Source organism: Ranitomeya imitator, chromosome 3 (genome assembly GCF_032444005.1).
Source record: "Ranitomeya imitator isolate aRanImi1 chromosome 3, aRanImi1.pri, whole genome shotgun sequence".
NCBI lineage: Eukaryota > Metazoa > Chordata > Amphibia > Anura > Dendrobatidae > Ranitomeya > Ranitomeya imitator.
The window spans coordinates 459,318,859-459,339,975 of NC_091284.1; the positions used below are offsets into that span (position 1 = coordinate 459,318,859).

At 41.3% G+C, this 21,117-nt stretch overlaps 1 protein-coding gene across 1 annotated transcript in view; it reads right to left on the reverse strand.

Annotated features, from left to right (window-relative positions):
- The window catches only part of LOC138671659 (autism susceptibility gene 2 protein homolog), a 1,859,492-nt gene that overhangs the window by 236,043 nt on the left and 1,602,332 nt on the right, over window positions 1-21,117 (reverse strand). The gene's annotated exons all lie outside the window — the stretch shown is intronic.

A 21,117-nucleotide genomic window follows, 5' to 3' on the forward strand; every position in this document is an offset into this window, starting at 1 on the left:
TAATTGTGCCAACAGTTATTGCCTTCTCACCAAGCTGCTTGCCTATTGTCCTGCAGCCCACCCCAGCCTTGTGGAGGTCTACAATTTTGTCCCTGGTGTACTTAGACAGCTTTTTGTCTTGGCCATTGTGGAGAGGTTAGAGTGTGATTTATTGAATTTGTGGACAGTTGTCTTTTATACAGGTAACAAGTTTAATCAGTTGCAAGTAATACAGGAAATTATTTAAATTACAGATCTATCCATTCTTTATAGGTGGAAAAACTTTCAAAATCGGCAGTGTATCAATATTTATTTTCCCCACTGCATATTTTTTTCATTAGAATTGGTTGTGCAAAATAGGGTCATGACACAGAGATACAAAGAATATCATAGAGAGCGCTCTTGTGCTGTAGTGAAACAATGCTTTTGTTTTGTGCAGGCTGTTCCTTTAAATTTTCATTGGAGTTTATGTGTAAATGTAATGATAAGAATATACTTAGAGTGTTTGTGTCACTTTACTGGTGTCATCACACATGAATTTGTTTCACTCTGATTATTTAGCTAATAATTATTAGCACGTGCATCTGTTTCATCAAAATTAAATTAAATATTCATGTTTTAGGAGTATTAAATCACATTTCTCAGCATGTGCAAACAGCACATAATGAGTTTTCAATTAACAATATAAAAACAGTTATGATGACAATTTCACTTGATATGAAACCATCATTGATGAAAAAAAGCTTGAAATTCATTATAAAGTGAATTAAATGAAAAAGAATGGTTTAATTTATAGAATAATGCAAGAAAATGTAAATGTAGGAAGCTCACAGTTTCTTATCTTATAAAAATAACAGATGTAGCAAAGTTCACCTTAATGTAGGTAACACAGCAATGGGATATCACAGCAGAAAAAAAGTGTAATTGAACACTTATCTTGACATGGATCAATAGCTTGTGCAGTTTGAATTTATCCTAATCTTTTAAAGAGGTAAAACCTTCTGTGACAAGTTGTGACAGTGCTTTATTTGTCAAGGTAAAATTTGTTACATCTGTATACAGTCATAGCTGAAAGTGTTGTCACACTTGAAATTGTTCCAGAAAATTAAGTACTTCTTCCAAACAATTATTGCAATTACACATGTTTTGTTATGCACATCTTTGTTTCCTTTGTGTGTATTGGAACAACACAAAAAAAACAAAAAAGAAAAAAAGGAAAGAAAAAAGAATTGGACATCATTTAACACAAAGTCCCCAAAATTGGCTGGATAGAGTGTTGGCACCTTTCCAAAATTGTGGGTAAAAAATTTGTTTAAAGCATGTGATGTGCTTTCAAACTCACCTGTGGCAAGTAACAGGTGTGAGCAATATGAAAATCACACCTGAAAGCTGATAAAAAGGAGAGAAGTTGGCTCAATTGTTACATTGTGTGTCTGTATGTGCTACACAAGGCATGGAGAACAGTAAGAGAAGAGAATTGTTTGAGGAATTGAGAACAAAAATTGTTGAACAATATGAACACTTTCAAGCCCATCTTCAGAGATCTTGATGTTCCTTTGTCCACGGTGTGCAACATAATCAAGAAATTTACAACCCATGGCATTGTATCTAATCTCCCTGGACATTGGCAACAGAAAAAAATGTTTGTTTTTTTAAATTATGTCCAATTTGCCCTTTTTTCTCTGTTTTTTGTGTTGTTCCAATACAAACAAAGGAAATAAACATAGGTATAACAAAACTTGTGTAATTGTAATGATTTCTGGGAGAAAAACCTTCATTTTCTATAACAATTTTAAGGGTGCCAACACTTTCGGCCAAGACTGTATATATGATGTTTGAATTTTTTTTAAGCTGGCCCCGAGTGTATCAATATTAGTATTTTCACAACTGTTTGTATAAGTGTACAGAATGAGCACTAGGGGATTAGCACTGTTGCTTGCAGCGATAGAGTCTTGGGTTCGAATCTGATCAAGGACACCGGCTGCGTGGAGTTTGTACGCTCTCGCTGTGTTTGTATGCGTTGACTTTAGAATATGCAGATGTTATACCAACAAGAGAAATAATAATAGCGTATAATGGGTTAAATGTAAGGAACGGTCACAAACATTGCGGAACCAATGCTGCATTTGCCTTTTAATTAGTTTTTTTTAGCTGAAAAGATTTTTAAATTGCTTTCCCAGTTTAATACAGGGTAGAAGAGATAGGCCAGTATTATTCGGCAAAATATGCAAGTACATTGTGACATTAGCTGATATGAGTTAGGCTGGCTTCAGGTTCCTTGGACACATTACAAGACAAAGAAATTGTTCTTTAAATGAGGTTCATTTTGCTGGTTTGTATGGAGCAGCTTTCGAAATCAATGACAAGCAATACAAAAGTTTTATATACCTAGCAAATCTCATTTCCTTTAGAAAGATCATAACTTGGCGATTCTTATGCACATCACTTGAATGCCTAAAGTATAATATGGTAATAATGCAAAATCTCTGCAAAACATGTAATTTAAATAAAATAATCATTCAGACATTCATACGAAAGGATAGGAATTTGAGTCATGTTCTGAATAACTGAATTCAAATCAAATGTCATTCCGTACCTTCAAAGAAATGTCATGTAAATATATAGTTTATAGAAACAAAGTGTTATCTTTATCACATTGTTATTACAGGAAGCTATACACATCTATATCCCTGACATTATGCCCCATGTTAATCATGGGAACTATTAGTGTAGGAAAGAAATTGAACATGGTGCCTTATACCAGCAGTCAAGTAGGCCTGAAAAAAAAACAAGAGTCAGTTAAAGGCACCAATACCTGGCGTGATGGGATGACCATCTTTGTGTATGAGGTCCTGCCCACTATTGGACGACAGATCATGTTAATGGAGATGGGGATTGGAAAGAAGAAATTTCAACAGCTGGTCATTTTGGTTCCCACAAATGAGTCTGATAACTTTCTTCCCTCTGACCAAAAAATAATTTATTCAGTAAAGTTGGGAGAGATTGCTGTTAATTCTCTGACAGCTATCCCATATGTATGGACAATTTAATATGCCTATGTCTACTAGTAAGATGGACCAAAGACATTACTTATCTGTAAAACCAATGGTCCTAGGAAAAAATATCCCCCAGAATTTGGGGGATGTAAATGCCTACATACACATTAGACTAATGTAAGGCAAACCCACTGATGGTTGGGGAAGATGTCAATTGTGCATGTCTTGTTTTGGACTGTTGTTCTCCCAGAGATAAGCCCTCGCCGATGTGTCAATTGGTGGGATTCTCATAGAGAACACAGGAGCGCACTCCTATGAATGGGAGTGTTAGCTGAGATGGTTGTCGGATGAACGATAGGCCAAAGCATCATTTCTATTTTACTGTGACGGAAATAATTATTTGATCCCTTGCTGATTTTGTAAGTTTGCCCACTGACAAAGACATGGACAGTCTATAATTGTAAGGGTAGTTTAATTTTAACATTGAGAGATAGAATACCCAAAGATAGAATAGAACCAAAGAACACCGTCCCCACTGTCAAACATGGAGGTAAAAACATGTTATGGGGGTGTTTCTCTGCTAAGGGCACAGGACTATTTCACCACATCAATGGGAGAATGGATGTAGCCATGTACAGTAAAATCCTGAGTGACAATCTCCTTCCTTCCGCCAGGACATTAAAATGGATCGTAGCTGGGTCTTTCAGCAAGAAAATGACCCAAAACATACAGCTAAGGCAACAAAGGAGTGGCTCAAAAAGAAGCACATTAAGATCCTGGAGTGGCCTAGCCAGTCTCCAGACCTTAATCCCATAGAAAACTTATGGAGGCAGTTGAAGCTCCAAGTTGCCAAGCGACAGCCTCAAAATCTTAATGATTTAGGATGATCTGCAAAGAGGAGTGGACCAAAATTCCTCCTGACGTGCACAAACCTCATCATCAACTACAAAAAACTCCTACTACTACTACTACTGTGCTTGTCAACAAGGGTTTTGCAACCAAGTATTACCGTTTTTTTGGTCTATAAGATGCACCAGACCATAAGATGCATTTAGGTGTTAGAGGAGGAAATTAGGCATGGAGCTATGTGAATATTCATTTCTCTTAAGTAGCGGTACATGTGACCACTGGCAGCTGCAGGACGACTCCGGCTGACACTCTGATTGCTAGACAGCAATGAATACTCACTGCTCTGCATGCACACAGTCCCAGCGTGCAGCGCACTGAGTATTTTGACAGCTGCCCTTGTGCTTGCAAGCATAAAGCAGCTGCTGGCATCAGGACAAGGTGATGCGAGGGAGCGCCGAGAATGTAAGTGTAATGGTTTGGTTCTCTAATATTTTCTGATGGGGCCATGGATACCAGGATGGGGCTGGAGGCCAATCATACTGGGATAAGGATGAGCCCATGCATACCTTGCATGTGCTATGGTGCTGTCCCAAGAGTTGTTTCTCCATTTTAAAAGTTGGAATAAATTTTCATGATTTTACTGAAGCTGGAACCATTCTCTTTTCGTTTATGGAATCCTACTGCGTCTTGTCAGGACGAAGTTCCGGGCTTCTTGCAATGATCGGTGAGCTGGCTTTTGCCGTATATTCTGTTTATACCAGGACGGGAATGGGGCCAATCATACCAGGATGCTATTAAAGAGAAATTAATATTCATTGCCCTCCACACCCATGGGCGTGGAATGCAGTGAATATTCATTTCTCTTTAGCAGCGGGCACAGAAGTTAGCCGCAGCACCGGGGTCCTGCCATTGCGACCCAATGCTCTGCCCATATCGCTCCTCCACCTCCCTACCACAGCCAGAACCGGTACATCCGGACTATAAGACGCAACCCCCATTTTCCTCCACATTTTTGGAGGAAAAAAGTGCATCTTATAGTCTGAAAAATATTGTAAGTCTTTTTTGCCTGAGGAATCAGAAACGTATGTTTTACTTAAAAATGCAAATAAATTGATGTAATTTATACAATGTGATTTTCTGGATTTTATTTTTGATATTCTATTCTCTCAATATTAAAATTAACCTACCCTTAAAATTATAGACTGTTCACCATGTCTTTGTCAGTGGGCAAACTTATAAATTCAGCAAGGGATCAAATAATTATTTCCATCACTGTACATGGTTACATAGGTTGAAAAAGACCTAGGTCCATGAAGTTCAATCTTTTTCCACCAATTATACATTTTGTCACTAATTTAACTATAACCCACAATGTTATGTGTATCGAGGAAATCATCTATCCATTGTATGGCCAGCTTTATTCCTATAGCATTTTTGTGAGATATCACTAGGTAAAGTGGGTGTGCAACATATAAAACAAATCCTTTAACAAAATAATAAAAAATTTATGGAAACAAAAAAAACCTCTGGCAACACAAAGTATCTTGCCAACCCCCCTAAGATACCATTTTAATGTACCTATAAATTTCCAAAATGGTCCAACCTACATTTTCCTCTTTCAAGTATTGTTGACTTGAAATGCTGGTATCATATAGCTATATTGTAGTTGGCAACAATCAATTTGCGTAGGAAGCTATATGGCAACACAGAGAGTTACTTCAGCTCTATACTTATAGAAAGACTGTCACCATGAAAGTACAGTTTTATCAGGCTCCATGTTATAGAACAGGGGGGGCAGAGTAGCCTGATTTATAGTTTTGTGAGAAAACATTCAGTCCAACCTGTGTTTCTATCATACAATTCTCTCTTCTCTCTGGGAGTTTTTGGTCCAGTGGGTGGTCTTATCAGTAACTGACAGCTCTCTTTGTATAAGTATGCATACTGCAATAGCTGTCAGTCACTGATAGATCTGCTCACTGGACTGAAAAGTCCTATATAGAGCATAGGATTAAATGATTAACACCTGTATGACGTTTAGGTATGTCATAGGTTGCCTCCGCCTCTTTGATGTGGGCACGGCACTGACCCCACATCTTTTCAAGCACGTGACAGCTGATCTGATCAGCTGACTTGTGCCCCTAACAGCCGCGGAGGGAATTGGAATCCTATCAACATGTTAAATGCCACTGTCAATCTCTGAGAGTGGCATTTAACATGCATGTGCTGGAAGCGCGTCACAAACCCTGCTCATCGGCGGCCTTGTCACATGATCACGGAGTGCAAATGGGTTGGCATTACAACTGGGTTCTGAAGGAAACATCCTTGCTTGTCATTGCTGATCTGCTGAGGGTGCCACCCCATGGCTGGCATTCATAGGAGATGATCATTTCTGCTACACATAGCAGGGTTTCTAAAGCCCTGCTATGTAAAGCACAAGCGATTGGATGATGGCAGCTTCAAGTCTCCTAAAAAGATTATTGAAGCAAGAGAAAAGTAAAAATAAAGTTTTACAAAATATTTTAAAAATTTAAAAAATATAAAAGTTCAAATCATCCCTCATTCGCTCCATTCAAAATAAAACAACAAAAAGAAATAAAAAATACACATGTCTGGTATAACTGCGTTCATAAACGCCTGATCTATCAAAATCTAAAAATAATTAATCAGATCAGTGAAAGGCATAGCAATAAATATGTCTTATCAGCATGCAAAAAATAAGCACAAAATGCAAAAAACAGAAAATGCCAAGGCGGTGAAAGGGTTACAACATAAGTTATACAGAATTTTTTTCTCAAATACTCAGCTTCCCCTGCTCTATAACATGGTTCCTGCAGATTGGACTGCATTTTCATGGTGACAGATTTCCTTGAAGAATTCTATGTACTGCCTCTTCTTTATGCTGGATCTAGCCATCTTCCTTGCCCCTCTTCTTCTTGGATGCCCCAGAGGCAAACTTGCCTCTGTTTGGAGCATCAGAGAGCACACTGTTTCGGCCGATGGTGTGACGATGCCAATGGGCTGAACTGTCAGTTATTCAAGAGTGCGCTGCTATCTAGCAAATCAGAAGGTGGAAGGCCGGGAACAATGTGCTCCTGAAGAGTACTGATCAGAACAGCCCTTTAACCCCTTTCTGCCATTAGATGTACTATTCCGTCCATGTGGGGTGGGCTTTACTTCCCAAGGACGGAATAGTACGTCATAGGCGATCGGCCGCGCTCACGGGGGGAGCGCGGCCGATCGCGGCCGAGTATCAGCTGCTTATCGCAGCTGACATCCGGCACTATGTGCCAGGAGCGGTCACGGACCGCCCCCGGCACATTAACCTCTGGCACACCGCGATCAAACATGATCGCGATGTGCCGGCGGTGCAGGGAAGCATCGCGCAGGGAGGGGGCTCCCTGCGGGATTCCCTGAGACCCCCGCAGCAACGCGATGTGATCGCGTTGCTCCAAGGGTCTCTTACCTCTCTCCCTGCAGCAAGTCCCAGATCCAAGATGGCCACGGATTCGGGTCCTGCAGGGAGGGAGGTGGCTTACCAAGTGCCTGCTCAGAGCAGGCCCTTGGTAACGCTGCAGCGCTGTTTGACAGATCGGTCATCTGTCAGAGTGCTGTGCAAACTGGCAGATCACCGATCTGTATTGTCCCCCCCTGGGACAAAGTAAAAAAGTAAAAAAATTTTTTTACAAGTGTGTAAAAAAAAAAAAAAAAATCCTAAATAATGAAAAAAAAAATATATTATTCCCATAAATACATTTCTTTATCTAAATAAAAAAAACAAAACAATAAAAGTACACATATTTAGTATCGCCGCGTCCGTAACGACCCGACCTATAAAACTGGCCCACTATATAACCCCTTCAGTAAATACCATAAGAAAAAAAAAAAAAAACGAGGCAAAAAACAACGCTTTGTTATCATACTGCCGAACAAAAAGTGGAATAACACGCGATCAAAAAGACAGATATAAATAACCATGGTACCGCTGAAAGCGTCATCTTGTCCCGCAAAAAACGAGCTGCCATGCAGCAACATCAGCAAAAAAATAAAAAAGTTATAGTCCTCAGAGTAAAGTGATGCAAAAATAATTATTTTTTCTATAAAATAGTTTTTATCGTATAAAAGCGCCAAAACATAAAAAAATGATATAAATGAGGTGTCTCTGTAATCGTACTGACCCGAGGAATAAAACTGCTTTATCAATTTTACCAAACGCGGAACGGTATAAACGCCTCCCCCAAAAGAAATTCATGAATTGCTGGTTTTTGCTAATTCTGCCTCACAAAAATCGGAATAAAAAGCGATCAAAAAATGTCACGTGCCCGAAAGTGTTATCAATAAAAAAACAAGACCTCACATGACTTTGTGGACTCAAATATGGAAAAATTATAGCTCTCAAAATGTGGTAACGCAAAAAATATTTTTTGCAATAAAAAGCGTCTTTCAGTGAGTGACGGCTGCCAATCATAAAAATCCGCTAAAAAACCCGCTATAAAAGTAAATGAAACCCCCCTTCATTACCCCCTTAGTGAGGGAAAAATAAAAAAAAAATAAAAAATGTATTTATTTCCATTTTCCCATTGAGGTTAGGGTTAGGGCTAGGGTTAAGGCCCCTTCACATTAAGCGACGCTGCAGCGATACCGACAACGATCCAGATCGCTGCAGCGTCGCTGTTTGGTCGTTGGAGAGCTGTCACACAGACCGCTCTCCAGCGACCAACGATGCCGGTAAACAGGGTAAACATCGGGTAACTAAGCGCAGGGCCGCGCTTAGTAACCCGATGTTTACCCTGGTTACCTTCCTAAAAGTAAAAAAAACAAACAGTACATACTTACCTAACGCTGTCTGTCCTCCAGCGCTGTGCTCTGCACTCCTCCTGTACTGTCTGTGTGAGCACAGCGGCCGGAAAGCAGAGCGGTGACGTCACCGCTCTGCTTTCCGGCTGACCGACGCTCACAGCCAGTACAGGAGGAGTGCAGAGCACAGCGCTGGAGGACAGACAGCGTTAGGTAAGTATGTACTGTTTGTTTTTTTTACTTTTAGGATGGTAACCAGGGTAAACATCGGGTTACTAAGCGCGGCCCTGCGCTTAGTTACCCGATGTTTACCCTGGTTACCAGTGAAGACATCGCTGGATCGGTGTCACACACGCCGATCCAGCGATGTCCACGGGAGATCCAGCGACGAAATAAAGTTCTGGACTTTCTTCAGCGACCAACGATCTCCCAGCAGGGGCCTGATCGTTGGTCGCTGTCACACATAACGATTTTATTAACGATATCGTTGCTACGTCACAAAAAGCAACGATATCGTTAACAATATCGTTATGTGTGAAGGTACCTTTAGGGCTAGGGTTATGGTTAGGGCTAGGGTTAGGGTTAGGACTAGGGCTAGGGTTAGGGCTAGGGTTAGGGCTAGGGTTAGGGCTAGGGTTAGGGCTAGGGTTAGGGCTAGGGTTATGGTTAGGGCTAGGGTTAGGGCTAGGGTTAAGGCTACAGTTAGGGTTAAGGCTACAGTTAGGGTTAAGGCTACAGTTAGGGTTAAGGCTACAGTTAGGGTTGGGGCTAAAGTTAGGGTTAGGGTTTGGATTATATTTGCGGTTGGGAATAGGGTTGGGATTAGGGGTGTGTCTGGGTTAGAGGTGTGGTTAGGGTTACCGTTGGAATTAGGGTTAGGGGTGTGTTTGGATTAGGGTTTCAGTTATAATTGGGGGGTTTCCACTGTTTAGACACATCAGAGGCTCTCCAAACGCGACATGGCGTCCGATCTCAATTCCAGCCAATTCTGCGTTGAAAAAGTAAAACAGTGCTCCTCTCTTCCGAGCTCTCCCGTGTGCCCAAACAGGAGTTTACCCCAACATATGGGGTATCAGCGAACTCAGGACAAATTGGACAACAACTTTTGGGGTCCAATTTCTCCTGTTACCCTTGGGAAAATACAAAATTGGGGGCTAAAATATAAGTTTTGTGGGAAAAAAAAGATTTTTTAATTTTCACGGCTCTGCGTTATAAACTGTAGTGAAACACTTGGGGGCTCAAAGTTCTCACAAAACATCTAGATAAGTTCGTGGGGGGGTCTAGTTTACAATATGGGGTCACTTGTGGGGGGTTTCTACTGTTTAGGTACATTAGGGGCTCTGCAAATGCAATGTGACGCCTGCAGACCATTCCATCTAAGTCTGCATTCCAAATGGCGCTCCTTCCCTTCCGAGCCCTCCCATGCGCCCAAACGGTGGTTCCCCCCCACATATAGGGCATCAGCGCACTCAGGACAAATTGGACAACAAATTTTGGGGTCCAATTTCTTCTGTTACCCTCGAGAAAATACAAAACTTGGGGCTAAAAAATAATTTTGGGGGGAATTTTTTTTTTTTTCACGGCTCTGCGTTAGAAACTGTAGTGAAACACTTGGGGGCTCAAAGTTCTCACAACACATCTAGATAAGTTCCTTGGGGGGTCTAGTTTCCAATATGGGGTCACTTGTGGGGGGTTTCTACTGTTTAGGTACATTAGGGGCTCTGCAAACGCAATGTGACGCCTGCAGACCATTCCATCTAAGTCTGTATTTCAAATGGCGCTCCTTCCCTTCCGAGCCTTCCCATGCGCCCAAACGGTGGTTCCCCCCCACATATGGGGTATCAGCGCACTCAGGACAAATTGCACAACGAATTTTGGGTTCCAATTTCTCCTGTTACCCTCGGGAAAATACAAAACTGGGGGCTAAAAAATAATATTTGTGGGAAAAAAATGTTGTTTTATTTTTACGGCTCTGCATTATAAACTTCTGTGAAGCACTTGGTGGGTCAAAGTGCTCACCACACCTCTAGATAAGTTCCTTAGGGGGTCTACTTTCCAAAATGGTGTCACTTGTGGGGGGTTTCAATGTTTAGGCACATCAGTGGCTCTCCAAACGCAACATGGCATCCCATCTCAATTCCAGTCAATTTTGCATTAAAAAGTCAAATGGCGCTCCTTCGCTTCCAAGCTCTGTCATGCGCCCAAACAGTGGTTTACCTCCACTTATGGGGTATCGGCGTACTCAGGGCAAATTTTACAACAAGGTTTGGGGTCCATTTTCTCCTGTAACTCTTGGCAAAATAAAACAAATTGGAGCTGAATTAAATATTTTGTGAAAAAAAGTTAAATGTTAATTTTTATTTAAACATTCCAAAAATTCCTGTGAAACACCTAAAGGGTTAATAAACTTCTTGTGGTTTTGAGAACCTTGAGGGGTGCAGCTTTTAGAATGGTGTCACACTTGGGTATTTTCTATCATATAGACCCCTCAAAATGACTTCAAATGAGATGTGGTCCCTAAAATAAAATGGTGTTGAAAAAATGAGAAATTGCTGGTCAACTTTTAACCCTTATAACTCCCTAACAAAAAAAAATTTTGGTTCCATAATTGTGCTGATGTAAAGTAGACATAAGGGAAATGTTACTTATTAAGTATTTTTTGTGACATATCTCTGTGATTTAATTGCATAAAAATTCAAATTTGGAAAATTGCAAAATTTTCAAAATTTTCGCCATGTTTCCATTTTTTTCACAAATAAACGCAGGTAATATCAAAGAAATTTTACCACTTTCATGAAGTACAATATGTCACGAGAAAACATTGTCAGAATCACCGGGATCCGTTGAAGCGTTCCAGAGTTATAACCTCATAAAGGGACAGTGGTCAGAATTGTAAAAATTGGCCCAGTCCATAACGTGCAAACGACCCTTTGGGGTAAAGGGGTTAAGAAAACATTGCTAGGAAATTTTCCCATCACCATGTTTGTGTGCAAAAACACAGACACATGGTTTTTAGTGATGAGAGAACGTGCTCGGATAATGTTTTATCCGAGCACGTTCGGGTGTTATCTGAGCATCTGGGCATGCTCATATATTATGTTCTAGTTCCTCCCCCAGCGGCTGCATGATTTGCGGCTATTAGACAGACACAACACATGTGCTGATTGCCTGTATGTCAGGGAATCTCCACCAGTTCAGCCTGGCTAAGAACCGCAAATCATGCAGCCGTAGGGACTCGAACATAATATATGAGCCAAGATGCTCGGATAACACCCGAATGTGCTTGGATAAGATGATATCCGAGTACATTCGCTCATCACTAATGATTAGTGTTGAGCGATACCGTCCGATACTTGAAAGTATCGGTATCGGATAGTATCGGCCGATACCCGAAAAATATCGGATATCGCCGATACCGATATCCGATACCAATACAAGTCAATGGGACATCAAGTATCGGAATGTATCCTCATGGATCCCAGGGTCTGAAGGAGAGGAAACTCTCCTTCAGGCCCTGGGATCCATATTAAAGTGTAAAATAAAGAATTAAAATAAAAAATATTGTTATATTCACCTCTCCGGCGGCCCCTGGACATAAGCGGGAGGATCCGGCGTCCGGCACGGCTTCTTTCTTCAAAATGCGCGCCTTTAGGACCTGTGGAATGACGTCCCGGCTTCTGATTGGTCGCGTGCCGCCCATGTGACCGCCACGCGACCAATCAGAAGCCGCGACGTCATTCCTCAGGTCCTAAAAGGCGCTCATTCTAGGACTTTAGCTGAGGAATGACGTAGCGGCTTCTGATTGGTCGCGTGGCGGTCACATGGGCGGCACGCGACCAATCAGAAGCCGGGACGTCATACCACAGGTCCTAAAGGCGCGCATTTTGAAGAAAGAAGCCGTGCCGGACGCCGGTTCCTCGCGCAGATGTCCAGGGGCCGCCGGAGAGGTGAATATAACAATATTTTTTATTTTAATTCTTTATTTTACACTTCCGATACCGATACCCGATATCACAAAAATATCGGATCTCGGTATCGGAATTCCGATACCGCAAGTATCGGCCGATACCCGATACTTGCGGTATCGGAATGCTCAACACTACTAATGATTTTCCAAAGTATTGCATGCAAAAATAATATAATTTATAAATTCTTATATCAGATCTCTAACATTAGCAGACAAAATTCTCATAAAGAATTGACTGTAAACCATTTTCAATATTCCCTGTAGTCACTGGAGGTGCATATACAGCTGTATTGCTGCAAAAAGTGATGGTCACTCTGACCTGACTATACCAAGTATAGTACATGATGAGATTTTAGCTTGGCGCGGTATCAATTTGTAAGTTTTGCCATGTCAACTGGTGGAAATAAGAACAGCTCCAAAGTGAATGAAATCTGGAAGAAAATGTTGTTATAGCTACATTAAAGCATAATAATGCGCATTTAATTGGCAATTAATAACTTCACTGTAAATTCAATTTTCCTTCAAAATCTACACAATTTGGCAAATTTGAAGTTTGGCAGGTCCGATCATCTCTTTCTGAAAGAGGTTGGATGCAGTCCTAGGAAGACTTAGAGCAGAGGTCCCCAACCTGTAGCTTGAGAGCCACTTGTGGTTCACGGGCCCACGATGCGTGTCTCGTTCCTGTCTGCCAGCTTGGTGCATTAGCGCCAGTTGTAGCAAACAGTTATTAAGAGTAGACCTCTAGATGGTGATTTTTGTGTGTAGCTCTGCGCAGAATAGCAGATCTGAATGGGAGTAAGATAGGAAACTTGGCGTACTGCCTTTGTGTGATTTCAGCAGAAAACCTTTAGCTGTCATTATACCTGTAATAGGGGCTCTGAGTGTCACTACTGTGAGTGGGGCAGGAGCTGGGTGTGGCTCGTGACCCTCTCTCAGAGGTGGATGTAGCTTTCAAGGTCAGAAAGGTTGTGGAGCTCTGCCTTAGGCCTCATTCACACGTCAGTATTTTCTCATCAGTATTTGTATGCCAAAACCAGGAGTGTCTCCAAAACACAGAACAGTCATCAATCTTGCAATTATAGTTTTTTTTCTGCAAGTTCCACTTTTGGTTTTGGCATACAAACATGGATGCAAAAATACTGACTTATGAATGAGGCCTTAGAGTGTATTCAGTACTCCAATTTGCTTTTTTATTAAAAAAATTTGATGAACTTAGAGAATTTATAAAAATGTTACTATTGTCACTCTAGTCTTAGAATTTGGGGGGGAGAATGCAAAGCAAAAATAATGTGAAACAGCCCAATATAAAATGGAATAAAACCACCTAGCTTAAAAATACATTTCATTCTGTATTAATTTTTTTACCCAAATCTTGTGTGCCAACCGTAACAACAAAGACATTGATTTTGGCTTTAAAATTGCAACCTTACATGGACATTGTGCTGATACTAAATGCTATTCTGAAGTTTCTGATGGCAATGTACCAGCTAATTGGAGAAATTGATAAGTGTGATGTTCCATAATAAGCCCAATACATTAAAAGCCATTACAGATAACCAAGACAATAAGTCTGCATTGAAGGAGTGCTACTTTGTGTTTCACAGCCTATGTGTTTTGCACATGGGAAAAAAGCAATCCTTGTCTAGTGAACTGTAAATGCTGGGTTATTGGAATCCTTAAAACAAGCAGCAAGGAGAAAATTACATGGTCAAATCTCCGTATTCGCGTTAATGAAGAATTAAGACTCCCATTTGCTATATTAGAAAGTTCATCAAAGGTCTCTACTTTGCCAGGCTTGTGTTTGACGGCAGTGTCAATTTATCCACGTCTAAACCCAGAGGTGCGTGACAGTACATCATTCATAACTGTCACATCTACTTATCTCTCTCATTGTCACACTACTAACCAAATTCAAGCCACGCTTTCTCAGAGCGTTTTAAATGAAAAAAGAACAACAGAGCCTATCCAGCTTATTAACTCTAATCTCAGCTGTTCTAAGGTGCAAGCTACACATACACTGTGGGACTATTTAGTAAAGGATTCCAGATGAGCACAAGGATGGGCAACATTAACCGCAAAATATTGTTCCTGATGGAGTCTCACTTATATTTATTGCATGACTTTTGCTTAGTTTAGCACTGTTTAGAACAATATACGTACTTTGCATCACTACTGTCTTCATCAAATCACCTGTCTTAGCAGGACAACCCAATTGCATACACCCTTTTACAGTATATAAACATTGAAGAGCCACTTCATCCTCTTATTCTGGTCTACCTTAACCATATTTGCAGTATATAGTCAGCCATTAGAGTCTAGTAAATCGATTCTACAGTAATTGATTTAAAATATCCCAAAATTCCTAGAGAATTCGGGTAAATTCAGGTCAATTCTTTTAATCAATTGATGGTTTTAATGGTCTGGAAAGAGGTTAAAATGAACACTTACATTGGGGTTTTCACGTAAATCCTAAAAAATGCGATTGACACCCCCGATGTAACCACTCATCATAAGAAGGTAGATGGAGACACTTTGGAGTCTGTTTGGTGGCTCTTCCGTTGGTATACATCTTTTTATGCGAGCACACAACTGTGGTTGTCCATACTTGAGTGCTAAAAAGACACCTAAAATGATGGGACACCACCGGAACAGAGACTATTCCATCTGCCTCATAATAAGTGATTCTGTCATAATGTTTTTTTTATTTTTTTCATTGACACAGCCATAGCCATATGAACCTCACAGATCTCTCATTTCACCACTGCAGCAACACAGAAAATGGGATGGAGACTGCAGCAGTAAGACAGATGAAAGTAAAGGTGAGTATTATTTTTTTTTACTATATGTTTATTATGCTTTGCATGAAATATGAAGAGAACCTAGAACAGAATAAAGCACATTCATCACAAATTGATTACTTTAAAAGCAAATCAAGTGGAGAAATTTAATTCTGTTGATGACCAAAAAGTTAATGTCACAGACAATGAGTGAGAAGCAGAGACAGTAAAGAAAATTGTAATCATGAAAACCCAGTCATTTTTAATTGAGAAAAATGTTTGCCTTCCGTACCCAACCCTGCATATGGCCCCAATCCTGTGTTTAATAGTCTGCAAATAAAACAGATCCAACTGATACGGGGAAGCGAGATAAGAGTTCTGCTATCAGCAGTGTCATACTCAATTTGATTGATTAATGATATTGTAGCTAATAGTTTTCTTATTGCATTTGTATTACAGATTTTTTTTTCGTCCTTAGTTCACTAGAAAGCAGTAAGCCAGCACAATATTTTTAGAAAAAAAATATATGAAATCAGTGTCAATCAGAGACAGTGTGCTTGCATGTCACACACGACTGTACTGAGTTTTTACATTTCTTGTGCAATTCTTTTTGTGAAGGGGGAATAAATAATTTTTTAAAATACATGAGAAAACCCCACGAAATCCCAATCCTTAACTGCAACTGTCTACCTCACAAAGTGTACATCACTAACATTATTATTTTCCACATCTGTTTAACTACTGACTAATTCATCTCTCTCCTCGCTCATCCTCCGCTTCCCCCCTCTGCAAATCTCTTCACTGGCTCCCAATTCCTCAGAGTATCCAGTTCAAATTACTAATACTAACCTACAAAGCCATCCATAACCTGTCTCCTCCATATATCTCCGAACTAATCTCCCGACATCTTCCCTCACGTGATCTCCAGTCCTCCCAAGACCTCCTTCTCTCCTCCACACTTATTCACTCCTCACCCAACTGCCTCCAAGACTTCTCCCGAATATTCCCCATCCTCTGGAATTCTTTGCCCCAACACGTTCGACTAACAACCACATTCGGATCCTTCAGACGGAACCTGAAAACCCACCTCTTCAGGAAAGCCTACAGCCTGCACTGACCCCGCTGCCTCCTCACCACTACCGAAGCTACCGCCTCACCAACACCGGAGATCCTGCAACCCTTAACCTATTGTCTCCTTCCCCACAATCCTGTAGAATGTAAGCCCGCAAGGGCAGGGTCCTCGCCCCTCTGTATCAGTCTGTAAGTGTTAGTTTGCTTACTGTAAGAGATATCTGTAATTTGTATTTAACCCTTTCTCATGTACAGCACCATGGAATGAATAGTGCTATATAAATAAATAATAATAATAAAAAATAATAACTACACGGTTGCAACTTTTTTTTGTATTTTGTATTTGGAGGTAGCTCCTCCTGGTATGCACCTATTCACACTAGTCTGGATGTGTCAGTCAGTTTTTTTGTCTTTTGTAATGTTAGCTTACTGAATGAGCACTCCGTCCTCCACCAGGTGGTGATTTTAATTACAGCAGGTCCCTACTTACCCATAAATGCAGGCATTGCTGACAGAGGTGTCCACATTCACCCACGAATTAAGTCATCAACCTTAAGGTACTGTTGCACTAAACGATTTACCAACGATCACGACCAGCGACACGACCTGGCCGTGCTCGTTGGTAAGTCGTTGTGTGGTCGCTGGGGAGCTGTCACACAGACAGCTCTCTCCAGCGACCAACGATCTGGGGAAAGACTTCGGCATCGTTGAAACTGTCTTCAACGATGCTGAAGTCCCCGGGTAACCAGGGTAAACATTGGGTTACTAAGTGCAGGGCCGCACTTAGTAACCCAATATTTACCCTGGTTACCATTATAAAAGAAAAAAAAAAAAAAAAACACTAAATACTTGCATTTCGATTTCTGTCATGTCCCCCGGCGTCAGCTTCCCTGCACTGTGTAAGCGCCAGCCGTAAAGCAGAGCGGTGACATCAATGTGCTCTGCTTTACGGCCAGCGCCGCTGACACAGTGCAGGGAAGCTGACGCCGGGGGACGTGACAGACATCAGAATGTAAGTATGTAGTGTTTTTTTTTTTTACTTTTACAATGGTAACTAGGGTAAATATCGTGTTACTAAGCGTGGCCCTGCACTTAGTAACCCGATGCTTACCCTGGATAGAGGTGAACACATCGCTAGATTGGCATCACACACGCCAATCTAGCGATGACAGCGGGGTGATCAGCGACCAAAAAAAGGTCCTGATCATTCCCCACGACCAACGATCTCCCAGCAGGGGCCTGATCATTGGTTGCTGTCACACATAAAGATATCGTTAGCGGGATCGTTGCTACGTCACAAAAAAGCGTGATGTTGCAATGATATTGTTAACGAAATCGTTATGTGTGAAGGTACCTTTGGAGAGGTATTTACACAGGTCAGGGACTTATCAGGCTGAGACCACCTTGACGTTGGTTGATGGGCACATAATATTTGGCCAAATTTTATGCTAAGCATCTCATATGTTTTCCTAATTCTCCAAAGCTGTATTGCTATTCAAATTTCACATATTCCAAATTGGCATGCTTTAGCATGAAAGAGTGCAACCTTTTCTGTATACAAATGTGCTTGTGTCTGCACAAATGGTTAGAAACCAACTCCATGAGGATGATCTGAGTGCTCGACGTCCACAGATGGAGGTTGTGCTCACAGCCCAACACCGTGCAGAACGCTTGGCATTTGCGACAGAACACCAAATTTGGCACTGGCGCCCTGTGCTCTTCACAGATGAAAGCAGGTTCACACTGAGCACATGTGACAGATGTGACAGAGTCTGGAGATGCCGTGTAGAGCAATCTGCTGCCTGCAACATCCTTTAGCATGACCAGTTTGGTAGTGGGTCAGTAATGATGTGGGGTGGCATTTCTTTGGAGGGCCACACAGTTCTCCATGTACTTGCCAGAGGTAGCCTGACTGCCATTAGGTACTGAGATGAGATCCTCAGACCCCTTGTGAGACCATATGCTGGTGCAGTTGGCCCTGGGTTCCCCCAATGCAGGACAATGCCAGACCTCACGTGTCTGGAGTGTGTCAGCAGTTCTTGTAAGATGAAGGCATTGAAGCTATGGACTCGCCCGCCCTTTCCCCAGACCTGAATCTGATTGAACACATCTGGGACATCATGTCTCGCACCATCTACCAACGTCACGCTGCACAACAGACTGTCCAGGAGTTGGTGGATGCTTTAGTCCAGATCTGGGATGAGATCCCTCAGGAAACCATCTGCTGCCTCATCAGAAGCATGCCCAGGCATTGTAGGGAGGTCATACAGGCACGTGGAGGTCACATACACTACTGAGCATCATTTCCATGTCTTGAGGCATTTCCACTGAAGTTGGATGAGCCTGTGACTTCATTTTCCACTTTGATTTTGAGCATCATTCCAACTCCAGACCTCCGTAGGATATTCGTTGTGATTTACTTTGATAATTTTTAGGTTTTACTGTTCTCAACACATTCCACTATGTAATGAGTAAAGATTTACAACTGGAATATTTCATTCAGTGATATCTAGGATGTGGGATTTTAGCGTTCCCTTTATTTTTTTTGAGCAGTGTAGTAAAAATTTTGCACCTGTACATATCACACCAATGCAACATTTTGTTGGAAGTGATGACTTTTTAGACATAGCATTTCACATTACGTTGTTTTTGTGAAGAAGGAAAAAAATGTTTAAATAGAAAAAACATTTAACTGTGCATGTTTTTGTACACCAGTTTTAATAGTCCTCGTTGACAACCCTTCATGCCTCACCTATACCGCAGGCTGCTGGCAGATTTGCTTTCTGCTCATGTAACTATCTAATAGTATTTCTTATTTTCTCTTTTGCAATGATTGAATATTTGCTGTTGAAATGATTATTAAAAGACTATTATTGGGTACATAATGTATGGTAAAAAAGTTTCAATGGCAATAGATGGGGTAGTATAAAAGAAAAAAAACAAATAATTATTAAAACTTGGAAGCCTGTAGCAGCAGTAGAAGCACCATCACCAACTCTGATACCATATGTCCTGGTGGCAGTACTACCAAACTCAGGTTATAATTGACCTTATGTAATACTGTCTATAAATCATCACTTGTCTCAGTCACAGCAGAATTTATTACCTCTGACAGCAACACAATGAATTTGAGTCAATCATTTGTCTCAGTCACAGCAGATTATGTTACCTCTGACAGTGACACCATCAATTTGATCCATCTTCTTCAAAGAACAGTATGACAGATCAGAAATGACAAAGAGAGATAATTTGTCTATTTTTATATTAATAAAGTCTGCTATTGTTGTTATTAAATGGGCTGCTTGCTACTTCTGTTTTACCATGGTGAGGTCACTTTGACATTACAAAGCCTGTGTTTGTAATAAATGGCTTGAAAGGGGTTAGATATTATCCAATGAGACATTTGAGTACTACACATGTCTTTTCAGTGCAATTGGAAGCTTTGCAGTATGATGACTTGAGAAAAATCAAACCTAATAAATTAAAATTTCTAAAGATTTGATCACCTCTAGCTTCCTCAGACACCCACGGCTCGACACACATATCTTGGGCACACATTTGAGTAATTGATAGAAAGGGAGGAAGAGTGCAAGCAATAGATGGTGATGATGACCGTTGGCATCCACCTCTAACAGCAGTGACAGAAGCACATTGCATTTGCTTCTGTTAAGGTACCTTCACACATAACGATATCGTTAACGATATCGTTGCTTTTTGTGACGTAGCAACGATATCGTTAAGGATATCGTTCTGTGTGACAGCGACCAACGATCAGGCCCCTGCTGGGAGATCGTTGGTCGCTGAACAAAGTCCAGAACTTTATTTCGTCGCTGGATCTCCCGTGGACATCGCTGGATCGGCGTGTGTGACACCGATCCAGCGATGTCTTCACTGGTAACCAGGGTAAACATCGGGTTACTAAGCGCAGGGCCGCGCTTAGTAACCCGATGTTTACCCTGGTTACCAGCGTAAAAGTAAAAAAAAAACAAACACTACATACTTACCTAACGCTATCTGTCCCCGGCGCTGTGCTCTGCACTCCTCCTGTACTGGCTGTGAGCGTCGGTCAGCCGGAAAGCAGAGCGGTGACGTCACCGCTCTGCTTTCCGGCCGCTGTGCTCACACAGCCAGTACAGGAGGAGTGCAGAGAAGCAGAGCGCCGGGGACAGACAGCGTTAGGTAAGTATGTAGTGTTTGTTTTCTTTTACTTTTACGCTGGTAACCAGGGTAAACATCGGGTTACTAAGCGCGGCCCTGCGCTTAGTAACCCGATGTTTACCCTGGTTACCCGGGGACTTCGGGATCGTTGGTCGCTGGAGAGCTGTCTGTGTGACAGCTCTCCAGCGACCAAACAGCGACGCTGCAGCGATCCGGATCATTGTCGGTATCGCTGCAGCGTCGCTTAATGTGAAGGGGCCTTTAATCTGTTAAATGCCGCTTTAAATCTCTGGGGTACTGATGGGTTATAATGGCATCAAGGGGCTTGCTGAAGACCCTCATGACTGCCACCTCAGAACTTATGTGCACCTGAAGTATCATTTCATATTTATACTGTAATATAGTGGTTAATAAATAAATACATTTGGTATTACCAAGTCCATAAAAGTCTGATCTGTCAAAATTAAAATTATTTAACCCATATGGCAAACACAATGAAGCAAAAAAAGAAAAAAGCGTAACACTA